Genomic DNA, 18689 nt, shown 5'->3' with positions numbered 1-18689 from the left:
AAAAAGGCCAATTCAGAGGTTTATTACAGCTAGAAACATGCAGCTAAACTGGATGAGTTAGAAGGAGCAATGCACCCTGGATAAAGTTAAGCACTCTGCAGTGGAGTTTGGGCGACAGGCAGCTGTTAATGCTCAGCTGAGGTTTGCAGAGACTGAACTCAAAGAAGCTGAGGAGCCTCATTCACATGGAGGAGAGTTTTTGCCACTGTGGAGCTGCTAAATGTGCAGAGCAGATTATAAATATGGTATAAAACACTGAAGGACGACACAAGAAACATCCTTTTTTCTTCTCTCAGGCCTACGATGATACAAGAGATGTAACAAATACCAACATGTCTTCTCAATGCGTGAGATCACTGCTTTGTTTGATATTTAGGATGATTCACTGTCCTTGGAGCCATGTCTGGCATGGCCAAGGTTGAGGATTTGGCCAATATCATCTGTGATCATCATTATTATCACACCCATCGAACATCAGAGTGATAGATGAGTGTGATATCAGTGTGAACATCAGTGTGATAGATGAGTTTCATAATTAAATTTGAAGGATGTCCTGAAAGCTGAAATTTTCTTTACCAGCAGCTTCAACTTTTATTCAACACCGCTCTCTCGTTACTGCTTCTCGAGATTTCTAATGCTTTTAAATGTGACCTGCACCCTGATCTGTGGAGAGCTGCATTTTACTCCTATGTATGTGCTATGATGTATATTTCCAAAGTTACAAATAAAGCTGAATCTAAATTTGAATCTGAATCTGAAAGAAATATAACTAATGATTTGAAACCATCCATCGAAGGGAGACATTAAACACAAAGAGGTAAAAACCAAAGGTTGAAAAATATGGCAGGTGGGTGATGCAGAAGTTTGTTTGAGGGATTTTCAGTTTGATTTGTCGCCGCACAGACACATGCTCCCTGACTGAGCCCAAGATTTGATTCCTCTGTGTCGTTGTCAGGGGGCATGTGTAAACCTGCAGGAGTTTCTGTTGTCTTCAAGCCAACCGTCGCTGCCACATTCATATTGTGAAGAAACTGCTGCAGTGAAACTGTCCTCTCCTTTCACACCTACAACATTCACCCAATGAGCTCCTGCACTTTTGGAAACAGATGTCATACTGCTCAAAGGTTTATTGTGTGGACAGATTCCTATGCTGGTTAAAAATTATGATGTGAACTCCAAAAAAGAGGTTGGGGGCAAGCGACAAAGTAGTTAACGTCAGGCCTCGACAGAGAGCAGGGGAAAACAGACGAGTTTCATTTGAACTGGGGCCAAGACTGTGAGCCTGAGGGGGGGTGAGAAACAGCCATGGTTGTTATGAAATTCCTTAAAACGTATTACCCAATTTGAAAATTAGTTCTAGTAACAATATAATACAATAAGGAAAGAGAGTAGGAAAGCTCTCCAGCACATATCAAGGATATTTAATGTAATCCTGCACACTGAGGTCAAGTCCTCTGTACTTAAGTCAATACACAACTATATTTTTCCACCTGTATACATTTAGATATATAGCTATAACTATCTGAGTTTCATGTTGGGAAATAAAAATGTCATGTTTTATCTTACGGGTTAAACATTTTCTCATAATTTTCCCCAAAAAGAGAATACAATTAAAATAATAATACAATAATAATAAATTTGTGACATGCACAAATGCTCTTTTTAAATAACAGTTGCATAGGGTGCAGTTAAACAAGTAACAAATAAAACAATAAAAGAAAAAGAGTACATAACATATAAAATATTAAATCTAGCAGAAATGTTGAGATGTTCTTGACTGGTCTGTGACCACATTATTTCTGAAACCGTGGCTACAGCCCTGCCCTGCCTGCCCAGTCTCTTAAGCAAGATTTACAAATTCTTGATTAATATTGACTTTGAAATAAATGTTACTTATCAGATTGTTTAGCAGTCCTCACAGGCCACATAGCTGATAAACTGTTTGATTGTATCAATAAGAGCTCTCGCATCTCAGCTTTCTCCTGTCAAGACCTCACGTGTCAGGCCTTGAAGTGTGCAGTGATTACAGGGTCAGCGGGAGTGTGAAACCTGCCGCTAAAACAACGTCTTTACCAGGATGTCTTTTGTTCACTGATCCACAGACCAGTCGAACCAGCAGCAGCAGCTCCATCCATCCCAGGGCGGGGCAGAGAAATCACTGCAGTTGACAGTTTGGGTTTGGTTCTCATGTGGGTCAGGGTTTCACTCAGTGTGAACACAACACTGTTGAATGATCACATCAGGTCAGTGCCACTTGTCACTTTAAATACTTGTGACTGAGAATAACTGCATGTTATCACCAGACATGGTTTGTCACATTCAAGACTTGTAGCAAGTGCACAAAAGATCAGATCTTAGTTTACACAGAATGAAAATGATAAATATGCACGAAAACACTTTTATTTAGAAGTTGTCGGTCTTGTCTCCAGGGAACGACTGTTGCATGAGGTCGTGTTGTCATGTCACTGAGACTTTGTTGTTTCTGTTGTCACTGACTACATCAGCTTAGTCACTGGCCACTATACCATATCATTTCTATCTCTCTTTCAGTGTGTGTGTGTGTGTGTGTGTGTGTGTGTGTGTTTGTGTGTGTGTGTGTGTAATCATTTTTGTTCTCTTTCCACCATAAAAACTCACCTTCTCAGGACCAGTAGACCTAATGGGGACCAAAGCTTGGTCCTAATGAGGTAAAAGTTAATTTCTAAGGTCCTGATAAAGGTTTTTAAAGTTGGCTGATTAAAGTTTTGAATGTGTGTGTGTGTGTGTGTGAGGTGTGGTTTAAAGACGTCTTAAAAAGCCTTCGAAAATAATCACAATTGTTGTTATATATTCAGATTCAACAAGAATCCAGTGTAGCGGACGCTAACGATTCTCGGTGGAGCAGCCATCTATCTCTGTTCATTATGTTCTTCAAAATAAGATACAACACAACTCCTCCTCCTTACCTCTGCCAAGGAGGCTTTGTTTTCATCTGTGTTTGTTTGGCTGATTGGTCGGTTGGTTATGGGTTTTGTAGCAGGATTACGCAAAAACTACCAAACCGGTTTCCATGAAATTCTGTGGAGGGGTCGGGCATAACTCAAGAAAGAACCCATTGATCCGGATCATGGGGAGGTTCCAGGAATGTATTTTTTACTTTCTTTAACAATGTGAGTTAAGGCCTTTTTTTTTTTACATTTTCACTGATTTCTCAGGGGACGATTCGTGGATCTTGATGAAAAAGGTGTGTGACATGGCGCAGATCTAAATGAAAATCTGGATCTAGTGAATTTAAATGTGGTTTCATAAGGAGACTGTTGGGCCTTGGTGGAGGTGTGTCCTCTCCTGAGTGACATTCAAGTTTATCAGTGTGATCACTCCCTCTGAGGCGTCAGCAGCAGCAGTGTCTCTGTCAGTGGAGGTTAAAGGCCAGAGGAGGGCAGTAGATGATAACAATCAAATGAAAACAGCTCCACTCCTCAATCCTCTCACTGTGTAAAAAAGGGAACAGGTTGTATAACATTTTCAGAAATGTGTTCCAGCACGCCTTCTGCTCTGTTCTGCCTTCAAGATACACACACACACACACACACACACACACACACACACACACACACACACACACACACACACACACACACATTAGTAAAGAGGGCTGTATGTACTCCGAGCCTTTCCTGGACCCTCTTATGTCTTCCTGTAGGACAGAGTTTAGAAGCTCTTGTTTATGGAAATCAGTGCCGGACTGTAACTGATGCTTGAGATAAAAGACCATGTTTGATATGAGGCTTCTTACGCTGGGAGGCCTCTTATAAGACAATAATCTGCTGTTTCACTCACACACACCCTCACGCAGAGCTGCACTGTGTCTGATTCTTTGTCTCTTTCCTTGCTCTCTCTCTCTCCCTCATGAATATTTCACTGTTTTCATTCTCCTGCTGCTTCTCTCCCCAAACCTCCCTTTTCCTCTCTGATCTTCTTCTCCCCTCCTTCCCTCTCTTTTATCTTGAAGGTGTGAGGAGGAAGGGTGGAGAGGGGGGAGGAGGGGGCGTCGGTCAGTATTGATCTGTTTGTGTCCCAGCAAAGAAAAGAAAACTACCACAGGTTTCCTTATCACAGAAAAGGAGGGGATAGATAGATAGATAGATAGAGAGAGAGTGAGATATAGATAGATAAATAGATAGATAGATAGATAGATGGATGAATGGATGGATGGATAGAGAGAGAGAGAGAGAAAGAGAGAGGGCGGGATGGATGGAGAGAGAGTAGGCTGGATGGGTGGATGGGTAGATAGATAGATAGATAGAGAGAGAGTGAGATATAGATAGATAAATAGATAGATAGAGAGAGAGAGAGAGAGAGTGAGATATATATATAGAGAGAGAGAGAGTGAGATATACTGTAGATAGATAAACAGACAGATAAATAGATAGATAGATAGATAGATAGATAGATAGATAGATAGATAGATAGATCCACTCTTCCTCCTCTTCCTCCCCCTGCTCCTCTTTCTCCCCATCCTCTCTTCTTCCTCCTCCTCCTCCTCTTCCTCTTCATCCTCCTGCTCATCTTCCTCCTCCTCCTTGTCTTCTTCCTCCTCCTCTTCTTCCTCTTCCTCCTCTTCCTCCTCCTCCTCCTCACAATACTACTCACACACAGATGTTCTCGTCTAATTCCCCTCATCCCCGGTCCTCTGCACTTGTAAAGAAAAAAAAACAAGCTGGTTTGCTGCTGGTAACCATGGAAACCGCTGCTTGCTGGCTGCTTGGGATGAATTCGCAGCAATCACAGCATGATAACGGGACTGTCCCACCCACCACAGGGAGAGAGAGGCTGCTGCATTCATCACCATGACGAGAGCAGAGCTGTGTGTTCATACACTCGGCTTTACTGCACAGACAACAAGTCGAGGCCAAGGAATACACGTCCTGCTTCTTTCTTTTGTTCTGACAGATATGAATGTGTCCAAGACAAAAGAGATTAAGACAAAAAAGAGGATGTGTGTGTGTGTGTGGGGGGGGGGGGGGGGGGGGGGGGGGGGTATAGTATAGAATAAACTTACAGACTTATTACTAATTCTCAGGTTATTTTATTTATGTGCTATTAAAAGTTGCACAACTAAGCTTCAGGTAGACATACGCCCTGTGCAGTCTTTATTTTTTAAATACTTTATTTGTCAGATGTTATCTGGTTAATTATTAACTAAGTAATTAATATATACATTTTGTATATACTTGACTTTCCTGTCTGTCTTTTTCTTCTTTCTCTCACAAAAATCCTTGAGTTCATAGATTTTACCTTTTTTTAATAGCCTCGATTTCATTTCATAGCATTTTTTAAATAATAATAAATCTAAAAACTATTAAAAAAATGAGACCGAGGTGACTGATAAAACCAAAAGACTTGATCCAGGCTAAAATGGATGTTTTGTAAACATTCACCTCAGGCACCAGAAATAGAACATCAAGAAAGGAAGGCAACACTTTTTGTGACATATATATATATATATATATATATATATATCTAAATTCATATGTCATGACACCACACCCCAACCTGTCCTGGCTCCTGTCCGGTTCCTCCCAGTGTGCCGAGTCTGCCGTTCACACTGACTCGGTCCACGCCCTGAGACAGCTGTCATGTTGGAATGTAAGCTGCACTGATCGAGTCACGTCACGACTCATGATTAGATAGATAGATAGAGACAGAGAGAAAACTGCTCTGTTGTTAGAGGTGGAAGCCACATGAAGACACAGACTGGCCTTTTATTTATGTGTGTTGTTCCAGGTGTTGGCCCGATTACTGTCCGGTCGCTGGTGACACACTCTCCTGGCATCCTCCCTCTGTCTGCCTCCCCCCAAATCTCTGTCTGACTGTCTGACTCTCATCATCTGTCTGTGGGTCATGTGCGACACATGCGACACATGACCTCACTGACCAGGGATCACTCAGGGATGCCAGTGAACAAGCCTGTATGTTTGTCTCTATCATTTTTTTGTGTTGTACCGGCAACAGTCAAGTTATAGGGAGGTGGAGAGTGAGATTCTGAGAGAAGCACGTGTACAGAGATGAATCATGATCGACCATTTAAGGCTCTGGGTGGGACTGGATGTTATATGGAAATGCTGATTGTACAGTGGTACAGTGGTTAGCCTCACCACAGCAAGGAGAGGTTCTTGGTTTAAGCAAGTCAGCCAGGGCCTTTCTGTGAGGAGTTTACATGTTGTCTCCATGTCTATGTGGATTTCCTCTGGATAATTTGTCCCATAGTCCAACGTCATGCAGACTGGGGTCAGGGTTGATTGATTAAATGGTTGTTTGTCTTAAACCTACGACCTCTCCAGCGTGTACTCTGCCTCTTGCCCAATGTCAGCTGAGATTAGCTCCAGTGCTTCTATAAATCCTACCGTCATGGAGGTTTTAATGTTGAGTTTTTGGTGAAATTGAAAGATGTGCTGATTCAACTGCAATGTTATATGTGTGGATGTCCCTGCTGGATTGCACTGTATAAAGTGAGAAGTGTTTCTGTTAATCTCCCTGAGCTCAGTGATATAAATGGGATGGACAAAATATTTTAAACACCCGTCAGTGTGGTCTATTCAGGAGCCGTGTAGCAAGTGAGATTAAAAACCAACACATCCATCATTATGACTGTCTGCCTGAGTGTAACGTCTGTGAGGGAACTGCATGTAACAGGACATGCATTTATTTAAGATATGGGTCTAAAATGTAAAATCAAGAGAGAGACAAACAAGTTACAAGTTTTAAAAAAATAAGTTTTGCGTCTCTGTCAGATAAAACCCAATTCATTGTCATAAATACTTAAAGATAAGTAGCTCAGTTTGTTCCCTGTTGCTTCAAGACAATGGACGTAGCAGACAAATCTACAATGTCAACAGTTCAATGATGACTTATTATATAATATTTGTATGTAGAAAAGTAACATGACATGATTGGTTTTTTTTGATAAATAGGCTCAGGTACATGTTTGAAATGGGGCGAGAGAATGAGGAAGACACACGGCAAAGGGGGAAGGTCGGAATCAAACCTGCAGCAGCTGTAGGAAGCAAGCCTCTATAAGCAGGGCATGCACCCTTCCAGGTGGACTGTATTGGTACAGTCAGAGTGGGCATTACACATGATGGGGTACACACAATGATACATTTTAATTACAATAAATGGTTTTATGTTTACTGATTAATTATTTTCTACAACCAGTTTGTCTTATAAGCACAGATTATTTCAATTTGCTCATCCAATATTTTCATTTATATGCTATGGCATTAAAAATATGAAACTATAATACTGGAAAAATGGGGGGGAAAACAGTGTAACATAAAGATAAACAGATTCAGGAGAGGAGAGGAGAGGAGTGGAGAGGAGAGGAGAGGAGAGGAGCGAAATCTCATCATCAGAGCAGAATGTGACCTGAGGCCTGGACATAGATCGAAGCCTTGCTCTCTTTCTCTCCCTCTCTCTCTCTCTTCTGCCGTCTGTGCATCTTTCAGCCAGATCACCTCAGTGAGATGAAGCCTTGTGTCCACAGTTTTGTGCCTGTGGAAGAAAAATCATCACAAGTGTAAAAGATTTAAAAAAAAACTAAACACGCAGATCTCCATCTGGGTGAGTCTGATCATCTTACATAATCAGCTCAGAGCAGACGATAGCCTAAAGGTAAAATATAAATTATACAATACAACATTATTGTAATTACCACATTTTTAATATCTTGTTGGAATTAAAATGATGAATGAAATCTGCTAAAACATGCACAACAACAAACCTCTTTTTGTCATAAATCACTTCCTGTTGAAGTATTGTTTCCAGGAAGACGGTGCAGCAGAACTTCCTGCAGGGATATCCTTTGTGTGTTTATAGCCACAGGATATTTGTTCCAGTTCTGGCCCCCTGTCTGTTATAAATATAGCATTTACTAAATAGGATAGTAAATTATGGTGAATGATAATGATAATTTCCGCCCACTTTTTCCACCAATTCATCACAGCATAACCTCTGATGACACAGAGAAGATGTATTAATCTGATTGCTGCTGCGTTTGTTAGTTTACTGTAGGGTATCCTTTCTGTTTTCAGTTCTATTCTATGGAGCCATTGTTTTTTAGATGGTAGTAGGAAAGTGTGGGCAGGCGGATCGCTATGGTGACAAGATCACAGCAGGAGGCAAGAAATGCAAAAAGAGAATCTGTAAGATGAGAGGGAGGAGGGAGCGGAGCATTGATGGAACGATGATGAAATGCCTCAGCGTTCAAGGCTTCCATCTACATTGCTTTATGGATAGTCCTGGATCTAAAACATATGTTTACTGTCTTCTTTTTAAAATAATATCCCTGTTTCCATTCGTCTTCATTCTGTACATGCAATGAAGGCCTCAAAAAGAAACTCTCTCACTATTTAACCCCAGTTGGTTGAAACAATGACATATTGGTTGGTTGGTTGGTTTATGATGATGAGATAATCATCAAATGAAGCAGGTAAATGATGCATTAATACAGAACTGTAGAATACAGTTATGACACAAACATTCATACAGAGAAGCAATTTCTCCAAAGCCCCACAGCCAAATCACATGTTGCCATATGCTGACTGCATCGATTTTTATGTGCAGGACAGGAGAGAGCAGAGGAGATGAGGAGACACCAACAGAAAGAGAGAGCTGGAGAGGCGAAGTGGAGGAGAGTCGCTCCTGTCGCACAACAGAATCAGAAGCTTTGAGAACATGGTTTGTCAAGGCTCTTATTGTTTTTTGGGTTTTACTGATGGTTTTTTACAGTTTTATTCATTTGTGATTTCATGTTGTGAGAGTCACACTGACTGGAACACCTTTGAATATCAAAAGAAAACATGAAGCTCTTTCTGGGATGGGCCACTTCCTCCCGTTGCCTCTGGCGATCAGACATGACAGACCTTCCCAGGGAAAGAGGGAATACGCTTAAACATGTCCTTTCAGAACAGTAGATACTGTGGAGTGTGAAATATTATTTTCTCTGAACATTTGTATTCTTTAGTCATCATTACTCCCAGAAAAATGCTCCATAAGCCAACAGAGCGACAGAGAAATGACCTATTTTTACCTGCTGGGTGTCAAATTTCTGGAACAGTTGCTCCCCCCCAACACCAGAACTCATTGGCTCTTTCTTTCTCCTCTATTAGCGCTGCAGTCTGACCTGGCTAACTGCTGCTAAGTTTATCTCTGTGCCGATCTGCACCCCAGAGGCATGCAGAGGCAACCCAGAAAAGACAGAGTGCACTGTCAGTTACAATGAATGGGGGAGGGACACAGGAGGAGGTTGATGAAAACTAACCACGGCCTGTTTTGTTTAACACGAGCTGTTATCTGCTGCACTGTGATTGAGGGATTGTGTGTGAGTGTGTGAGCATTTACTTAACAAATAACAGCAGCATCTCAATATCAGCTTTAGATGAAATCAGGGTGGATATTTAATCATTAGAAACTGGCTCAGTGTCCTGTTTCCAGTGACCTCTGTGCAGCTGTTTGCCTGAAAAGCTGTGGGACTGACTCACACACTTAATAATTAACACCAACCTCCCAAACCATTTCATGCAGGTCATATTAATGATGCCATTAAGCCCTGCACTGTGTGAATGTATGTTTATTAAGCTCACGTGCTGCATTTTTTAATTGATAATGTGCCGATTTAAAAAAAATGGGGCCTCATTTAATGATCACCTTTTATTCATATAATCAATAATACTCCCCTTGTGTGTTTTCCTACCTTAATGAACCCCTCTAAGACTTGAGGTTTGCACAAGAGACAAACAAACATGACCTATGACATAAATCTATGTAAACTCCCTCAGAAGCCACAGGGTTTATGGTCGAGGACTGCACAGTGAACGCACTGCGCTGTTTCAGCTGGTGCAGTTATGCTCCGAACCAATCAGTTGATATATTGATCCAGAATGAGGCATGCTTGTAAATAATTGAGTTTGTGACCTCGTTGCAGTGCGCTGACATCATCATTGTGGGTCTGGAGCCAAATGCTCCAACACTCTGCACTGGAAAAGCCCCTCTGGCCAGGACTCGGAGACCTCGGCTCTGCTGGTGGTGTGCTACAATCTGCCGGGCTCAAAGTCGGATATGATGCGGTTGCTCACAGAGAGGAGACTTTTGGCTCTGTTACACTGAACTGCAGCTGTGTGTTACACTGAACTGCAGCTGTGTGTCATGCCTTTTCTTACCTCTGACAAGGATGTTATGTTTTCATCTGAATTAGTCAGCTAGTTCGTTCGAATTTTTCTCATTTTCTTTAACATAACAAGATAGGGTCTTTTTTTTTTACATTTTAAATTTACATGACATTGTTTTCTCAGAGAATCATTCATGGATTTTGATGAAGCAAATCACCCATCTTTAGGGGATTGATATTTATGAATATGTGCCATTTGGTGTTGATCAAAATAAGAATCTGTGTGCCCTGGAACAAGTATTCTATTCTTTATTTTCTACCTGATAATACCATGACATAATTTTAGAAAAGGAATTCCAGGGCACATTCTTGCTTATTAGAGTGTTTTTTAAAGTGTTTTTCTAAAAGCATCACAGTTGCATAAACAGTAAATATAAATGTATCTTCTCGACCAGCTCCGTTATCCCTGTTGGATTTTATGGGCAGCACTCTCCTCAGGCATGTTGAAGCACATTCAGGGCACTGTCTTATTTACCTCCTGGCCCATTGGTTGAGCACGTACTCTCCCATGACTCATAGAAAAACTCAAGACAGTCAAAAAGAAGGCCCTGATTGTGCAAATATTAGCGATCTCTTTTTCAAACTCAAACTGCTGCTATTTAATTAATTGCAGGCAAATCCCTGCACTAATCAGCCACAAGGTTCTCATCTGTGCTGCAGCCACCCAAGAAAAAACATGCCCCATCACACATTACAGAGCCATCGCTTCACCTTCGGGTAAACCTCAGGGAGTGGCCTGCGTATTATAAAAACCAGCCTGAGTAACTTTCCATTCCTCACCGCAGAGGAAGGAGGGAGAGGCTTGTGTGACAGCCAGACTAAGTACTTTAACATTTTTATTATCTGAAAGGATCAACTTCAGAGTAATTTCATAATAATTCCAGTTCCATCATTTTTAATTATGGATACTTAAGGTTTTCAATTTGTGCCGCACAATTTTTTTCCTCACAGTTTCCTTCATCTAAGTGGTTTTTAGTTTGTTTGTTGGTTTCAAAATGATTTAGTAGACTCATAAAACTTCTGAGCCATGTTATCAGAGCCAATGTTTGTTACTTCCGTTCAATGAGGTGATGCCGTACCAACTGTTTCGACCAGCGCTTCCCCTGCAGTACAATGCAGCAATAATGTAACCCTGACAAAAAAAACTCAAGCAAGTGTCATGATGATAGATTTACTCATAGATTTCCAGAAATCAGTGTAAACTAAATGATGATGCATTCACATCTCTAAAATACAGCAGGATTATTAGTGAAATATATAAATGTATAAAATATACTACAAATACTTTTACCTGTGTTAAAGTTGCTATGCAAATAAATCTGATTGATTGATACAAAAAGCAGCAAATTGTTTTAGACCTTTAAGAACAAAAGCCTGAAGTAGAAAAATCTTTGCTTTTGTTTTAGTAAAAAATACAGAACCAGGCCTGCAGGGTTTACACGTTGTGTATACATACAATGTTTTGCATGCACAGGCTCTGCTTCCTGCCTCTACTATAAAATGCACTCCTACTAGCTCAACAAAGTCTCTTCCCTTAGGACAGACATGTTCTTATCATGCATACTTCCTGGGACGAGGCGTTCACTGTCTTTTTGTAGCTTCTCTACCTTCATTCTTGGCTGCATTCCTGTGCAGAACTGGCCGCTTCTCCTCTCTGCAGGTCGACACAGGAGCTCATCAGCCCTCCTGTCCACACACCCACTGCTGTATTCTGCAGTGTGTGTACCTTGCAAACACGGTGACAGTGCTTACTACACAGAGGAGCGATGTTTTGGTGACACTGCATGTGTTTTCGTGCAGGGAACTTGTTGTATATCATACATAGACTGAGGGAAAAGGAGGGAATGGAATTGAGATGAAACAACAAAAGGGAAATGTGAAAATGAAAAGAAGTGCTTCAGCCTACTCCTATCACTGTTTCATTTGGCTGAGTCTCTGGTCCTGTATCACCCTGCGTGGGAGTGTTGGAAGCCCACTTGTTGTGTAACACCTTTTCCATCCTCCACACTATCGTCAAACTGTGCTACATCAAGGCTGAATCACAACAGCTTTTCATCTACTGGTGTGGGACATTTCAGCAGTTTTGATGGTGTTTTCATACCCCCCCCCCCCAAATTCCCATACTCTGTACAGAAAAAAGGAAAAAAATCATGATAACTAAGTCAATCTGAGAATCAAACAGCCAATTACAGCATCTGAAGACCAACACTCACTAAACAACATGTCTATTTTCACGTTTGGGTCCAGAGTTTGAAAAAACTGAAGAGTTTCTATCACACCACGGCAACACTGCTAAATGTTTATCTGATGACCAGACATTATGTTTTTGTTCCATTCATTTATTACACATCAACTGAAAGTCATATTGCACAACTGAAATGAAACATCATTGATTTTTCTCAGTTGATGTATCTCTCATTATCTGTGGTGCTCGGTTTGAGATTGGGTTCAATGCATTTCTTGTTCAGGATTAATGAAGATATATATATATATTTAAATCTTAATCAGCATTTAATAGTAACTTCACTCTATCCAGCAGTGACCTCTCATTGGAGCAGGCCAGCAAACACCACAGCTGACTTAGCCAGAGTGACTATGAGGGTAACTGCACCACAGAAACCATCAATAGTTGACACTTATGACAACAATTATCATGTCACACCCTCTGTTTCTCATCTGTCTTTTATTCTGTCACCTTGCTTATATCTCCTCTCTCCATCTCAGCTATTTCAACATGTTTTTCTGGTTCAGACAAACTATTTCCAGTGTGCTCCGTTCTGCATGGGTTCTGCTGCAGCCAGCTGCCAGTCCACTCTGCAGTGAGGTGGAATGATGTGGCGAGAGCTGCTGCAGCATGTTGTATGTCTGTGCATGTGTGTGTGTGTGGAAGCATGGCATGGAGACATGTTAATTTAGGTACTTGGTCCACACTTGTTAAAAGAACAGGACGTGGGGAGTGATAGTATAATGGAGGGGGAAACAGGCTTTGCTCTTAACAAGCTGCATAATTTTTCTGCCTGTGAAGAGCCAGAGAGTGTGTGTGTGTGTGTGTGTGTGTCTGAACATGTTGGACTGTCAAGCAACCCTGGAAAGGCTGAGTCAGTCGAGAGAAACAAGGGGAGAGTGAAAATAGAGATGAGGCAGAGAAGTGGTACTGAGCACTGAGACTCCATACAATATGAAGGCTGAGTAGGTGGGAGAGGGGACGGACATCACAGAGGACACTCTTTGAAAGGTGCTGCATCTCGATTAACCTCAATAAACCTTATAAAGGAGGAGAGGGGAGGAGACTTTGATGAAGGTTGTGCTACAGAGGGCTGCAGCGAGCATGTTTTGTTTGATATGTATACACACACGTACTGTGTATGAGTACACCCCCACATATACTGCATACACTCATTATATATATATATATATATATATATATATGTATATATAAAGCTGTGCTGTTGTGAATCTCTACAGTGATGTGCACTTACAGAGCACAGGTGATGTATTATTCATACAAGCAGTCAAAGAGTGAGAGAGTAAATGCAGCCTGCATACCAAGCTACCTACTGCACACACTCACACACACACACACACACACACACACACACACACACACACACACACACACACACGTACAGTGCAGTACATTCTCCACACAGGCCTCAGCAAATCACCTCTGTTTAAAGAGCACTGCATGCAAATGTACAGAAGCTGATTTCTAATTTCATTAAAACGCAGCAGCAGTTCAGCACAGCCCTGCCACTGAAAACTACCCAAGCTACAAGCAGAGAGCACACTGACAGTGCTGACAGTACAGCAGTCTGAAGGTGATAATGCAGTGACATTCTCCATTGGAACTAAATAGATCCGAAAATCCATGTGTGTGCTCGGTATTATTGCATGAATGTGTCTGTGTGAGGGTGAGAAGATGAGTGTTTTGATCACCTATAATTAGAGCTGAGAGGTGGACTGGAGCGCAGTGGCCTTAACTGTCATCAGACAACCTCCCGCCACTGCAGGGTGGAGAGCAGCTTCCTCTGTGAGCCTCTGTCAGTCAAATAAACACAGCGAGGTTTACATTACAATCAATCACAGCCACTTGTCAGTCAAGTCATTCAATCATTCCTCTTGCCGTCATAAGCTCCACTCTCTGTAAATGTTGAGTCTTACAAAGTCCAGCTGTACATCGAGAGTCTGTCAGAAGTGAAAAGAAAGTTTTCCCCTAATGTGAGAAGGGAGACCACACAGACCAATTTTAACAATTCTTTTCTTTATCTTAATATGTATATTATTACGCATCTAAACACAGAAGCAAAACTAGAATGGCACTCATACCTCCGCCAAGGCCCAATAGTCCCCCATGAAACCATTAGATCTGGATTTTTATTGGGATCTGCACCAAATTGCACACTTATATATAACAGCCCCCTAAATGTGCCAGATTGTCATTAAGATCCACCAATCAAGGAAAATATTGAAAAACACCTACTCATAATGTTGAAAGAAGAAGAAAATCCCGGGTCCGCCTCCTGATCCTGATCCACACCAAAGTCCAGTGGGTTCGTCCTTCAACCAAGTTTAGAAATAATCCATCCAGTAGTTTTGGGGTATTCCTGCTAATTAACTAACGCAGATGAAAACATAATCTCTTCATAGTTTCTCATCGGCAACCCTACGATAGACAGAATGGGTAAAGTCGAGATAAAGGCAGAAAAATAAACTGTTCATCCATTGTGCAATGTGAATCACCTCAGAGCATAACATCTAAGATCTGTGGCCCCTCAGCTGAAGGAATTGTGACTGACAGTCTTGTCAAATGGTCTAACAAGACACCAGACAAGGCAGAGGAGGGTGAAAATGCTCCTGTCAGTGCCACTCTGGGGGCTTGTGATGCGGCACTAGGTATTGTTGGTAATATAATGGATAACCTGCGTTCTGAAAGATGCTCATCAACATCTCTTAATGTGGGGTTAATTTTCACAAATGCAGATTACTCAGATTTACCCAAAAACATTTATTAGAGAGCAAATTTCAAGAATTTTGTCCAATGGAATTATCCAGAATATATTGTGTCCCGAATGTTCATTGGATATATGTAACCAAGCAGGATATTCATAATGATGTACTTAACCTACCCAACCTGAACCTCCAGGGTCCTGACAAGGTGTCAGGTTTAGTCGTGTTTTATTTCATAAAGCTTCAGGTGCTTTAGTCCTGGATGAAACAAAGCAAAAATGCAGCTTCATCTGCAGTTGAAGGAATAAGACATGGGGTAACGCCTGGATTCAAACCTTTTTTTTCAAACCTCATATTTCGGCAGCTCTGCTTAGCAGATCGAACAACAGGAAACGTGCACCTGAGCTGCAAAAGTCGTCATGCTGTTGGCTAATATCTACACAAGTAGCTCAGAACTGGAGCTGAAGCCATGGGATTTCCCAACCTATTAACTATTACTATTTATAACCATGTGGCCCACTGTGAACAAGAAAGCGTTCATCGAATGACAGAAATAGACACCTTTGTTCTCAGCCTATGGAGTTTAAAGTGGTAATTCATATGTATACTCTAAAGTAGAGAACAAAAGACTTGCCTGTGCTGTATACATTTTTTACAGGAACTTTTGAGGTTTATATTCAAAATGCATGCACACTGAGATGCTCCAATACAGTTTTATCCATTTATCATTTATTTGTATTATTTCCATTAAGAGAATTTTTGTTGATTAGATTTAATAAAACAAAAAATTGACAGCATCCATATATAATTTTCTAGTCTTTATAACCACTCAGTGTGCCTCATACTACAGGTCATCCATTCACAAAGGGATTCGCACATTCACACCCATTTGGGGTTTGGTGTCTTGCCTGAAGACACTTAAATTTGCAGATGGGAGGAGCCTGGGATTGAATGACCAACCTTCAGATTAGTGGACACCCTGCTCTACAAGAAAGCACGTTTGAGTCCTTAAAAGCATTAGGGTTAGATGTGGGGATCCCAGGAAGTGCACCGTCAACTAAGTATTGTTGGTTGTAGAGAAAAGGAGAGTCAGAGAATTATGAATTGATTAGTAGGATGTTGTCCACTAACAGGCACGTTTTGAACAGGCAGAATCGATCAAACACTGGAGGTGTCATTGCATGTATGTATAAAGGATACGCAAACTACCACAATCAAGTTTGTTTGAGTCATAAAACATAAAACATGAGACGTTGAGCTGACTGAGAATTGATGTTGTCTATGCAGGTGCTGTCAGGATGTGAATGGAAGATTCAAATTCCTTTGAGTGTGTAAAAACAAGAAACGGCTTGTTATGTGGTTTGGCCTTAGACAGGATGCTAACCCTTTTGCTCTTTCCTGTACAGAGCAGAAGTAGCTGTTGTCATGTATCCTGACCTGCACTGCCGGCTCTGCAAAAGGGTCTTTGTGCACCGTCTGTCTGTCTGTGCGCTGACACGACACATGGTCCGATGGTGAAGCTCATGTTTCCTATGTGTTTATGGTCTGTTCTGATGGTTGTGCAGAATTGTCAGAAAACATACAAAACTAGCTTAATCATTTTCAAGAGGAGTCCAACTGGAATCTTAATTGTAACTTGTGAGTTAACATCCATCAAACCATGTTGGGATTGGAGGGATTAAACGCAATTTTGAATAATGTTGCTGCATCATGTGGGAAGAAGTAAAAATAAGAGATATATACAGTCATCACAGTGTAAAATTACATATTATTAGCACAGTTTCTATATCAAATAGAATCTATGAACACTAGAAACTATTTCAGGATTTCTTCTGGAGTTGAACTAAAATCGATTTGATTCACGAATTAAAAATATGTATGAGTTAGTTAACTATTGAACTACAATGTATGGATTGTCTTAACTCTCTTAGTGCAAAGTCACACCCAGCAGGCAGGTTTCAACTGTTTACTCAAGCTCTCCTTTGTGTGTTTGTGGTTAAGTGTGGTGAGAGCAAAAGTCAGCCTGAAGACGCCATTTCATACTGCAATGAACACAGAGCTCTGTCCTTTTAAACACTGCGTCTCCTTTTTGTCGTAACTATTTCATGATTTTATAAATTGAAAGTATTGTGTGAAAAAGAAGAATCTCAAACCTTTAAGTTTTTGTAAGTGTGAAAGTCTATCATATATCCTTTTTGTAAAAGATGTGTATCAAGGACTTGCATATGTGCCTAAATAGTTGCTCATTTTATGGTGTGATACAGAAATTGGCCAAAGTTAAGGAGAAAATATTATGGAGCCAAAGCACAGACAGATTAACACAAAGAATACTTGAAAGGCACTCACTAGAACAATTACCTTCGTCAAGGCCCAACAGTCTCAATAAATTCAGTCAAGCTGCACCACATTTCACACACTCAAAGAAATCAAAGACAGAGAAAAAAAAGAATCCTGGATCTGCCCCCTGATGCAGATCCACACCAAAATGGAATGTGTTCTTCCCTGACCCATACCACATCCCTCCGCTAATCTTCACACTAATCCATTGAGTTGATTTTGTCTTGTTCCTTGTTTACATACAAACAAACCAACTAATGGACATATGTGAAAACATATCAAATATGATAAATATTAAATCATTACTGTTTACCAGTAATATATAATTTATTTATCATATCAGAACATGAATTGTCAAAGTGACACAGTGATTCATCATGACTTTTTCCTAAAATCCCCTGAGGCCCCACATCTCCCGACCTCATCAGACAACAAGCTTTCTCATAACTGAGTGTGCAAGCTGACGCCTGCAGTCGACCATGAAGAAGAGAGAAGTTCATAAAATAAATGACTATATTTGAATCACTGTCATTCCATATGAACCTTAAAACTGGGATTCACTCCTTTGACAGCATTACTGTATTTGAAATACAGTCCAACCATTAACATGAAGAAGAAAGAATTCACAAAGCTTCTATTAAGATTCAGGCTTGTCTGTCTTGTCTATTGCGTCTTCCAGCTGAGGTTTTGATGAAAGCTCCCGTGAGGTCGTCTACTGTCTGTCAGGAATGGTAAATAATGCGTCTGTGGTTACCGTGGCGATGTATGACTAAGAACACAGAATAAAAGCTGGTTGTTTAGAAGAAGACGGAGGCTGTATTGTGGTGTATGCACTCAATGCTGTATGTGAAACACGCCACATGGGATCTGTGTGCTCAAAGACACGATGATTTGTGAAGCGTCAAACAAACGGGGCAACAGCAGGTTTCAGCTGAGACCAACTACGCCCAGGTGTTTCTACCACTGACACTGTGAGGACTTTGTTTCATTACGTAAGCCAAAGCCTTTTCATGACTTCAGCAGCTTGTCACTCTGCCCTCCTCTGTGACTGAGAAGCAAAACATGCAGAGGGAGCACAAAGGTCAGAGTGAGGTTTGTATTGTGCAACAAACAGGCTATGAGGAGGGTGACAAACATGATTTGGAAAGAAAGTGTCCCAAATGTTTTCCCATGCAGATCATTTTATTTGATGTTTGAA

General features: G+C 40.9%; 1 long non-coding RNA gene across 1 annotated transcript; it reads left to right on the top strand.

Moving 5' to 3' along the window:
- The first annotated feature begins 2975 nt into the window (after positions 1-2975).
- Positions 2976-13582, top strand: LOC138412233 (uncharacterized). Its single transcript, XR_011244722.1, has 3 exons — positions 2976-3223; positions 8605-8718; positions 9965-13582. It is a non-coding gene; the product is annotated as an uncharacterized lncRNA (long non-coding RNA).
- The last annotated feature ends 5107 nt before the right edge of the window (positions 13583-18689 follow it).

The sequence above is a fragment of the Paralichthys olivaceus genome, chromosome 12, assembly GCF_024713975.1.
Source record: "Paralichthys olivaceus isolate ysfri-2021 chromosome 12, ASM2471397v2, whole genome shotgun sequence".
Classification (NCBI taxonomy): domain Eukaryota; kingdom Metazoa; phylum Chordata; class Actinopteri; order Pleuronectiformes; family Paralichthyidae; genus Paralichthys; species Paralichthys olivaceus.
Note: the sequence above shows the minus strand (reverse complement) of the source record. Positions and strands in the feature narration are given on the sequence as shown.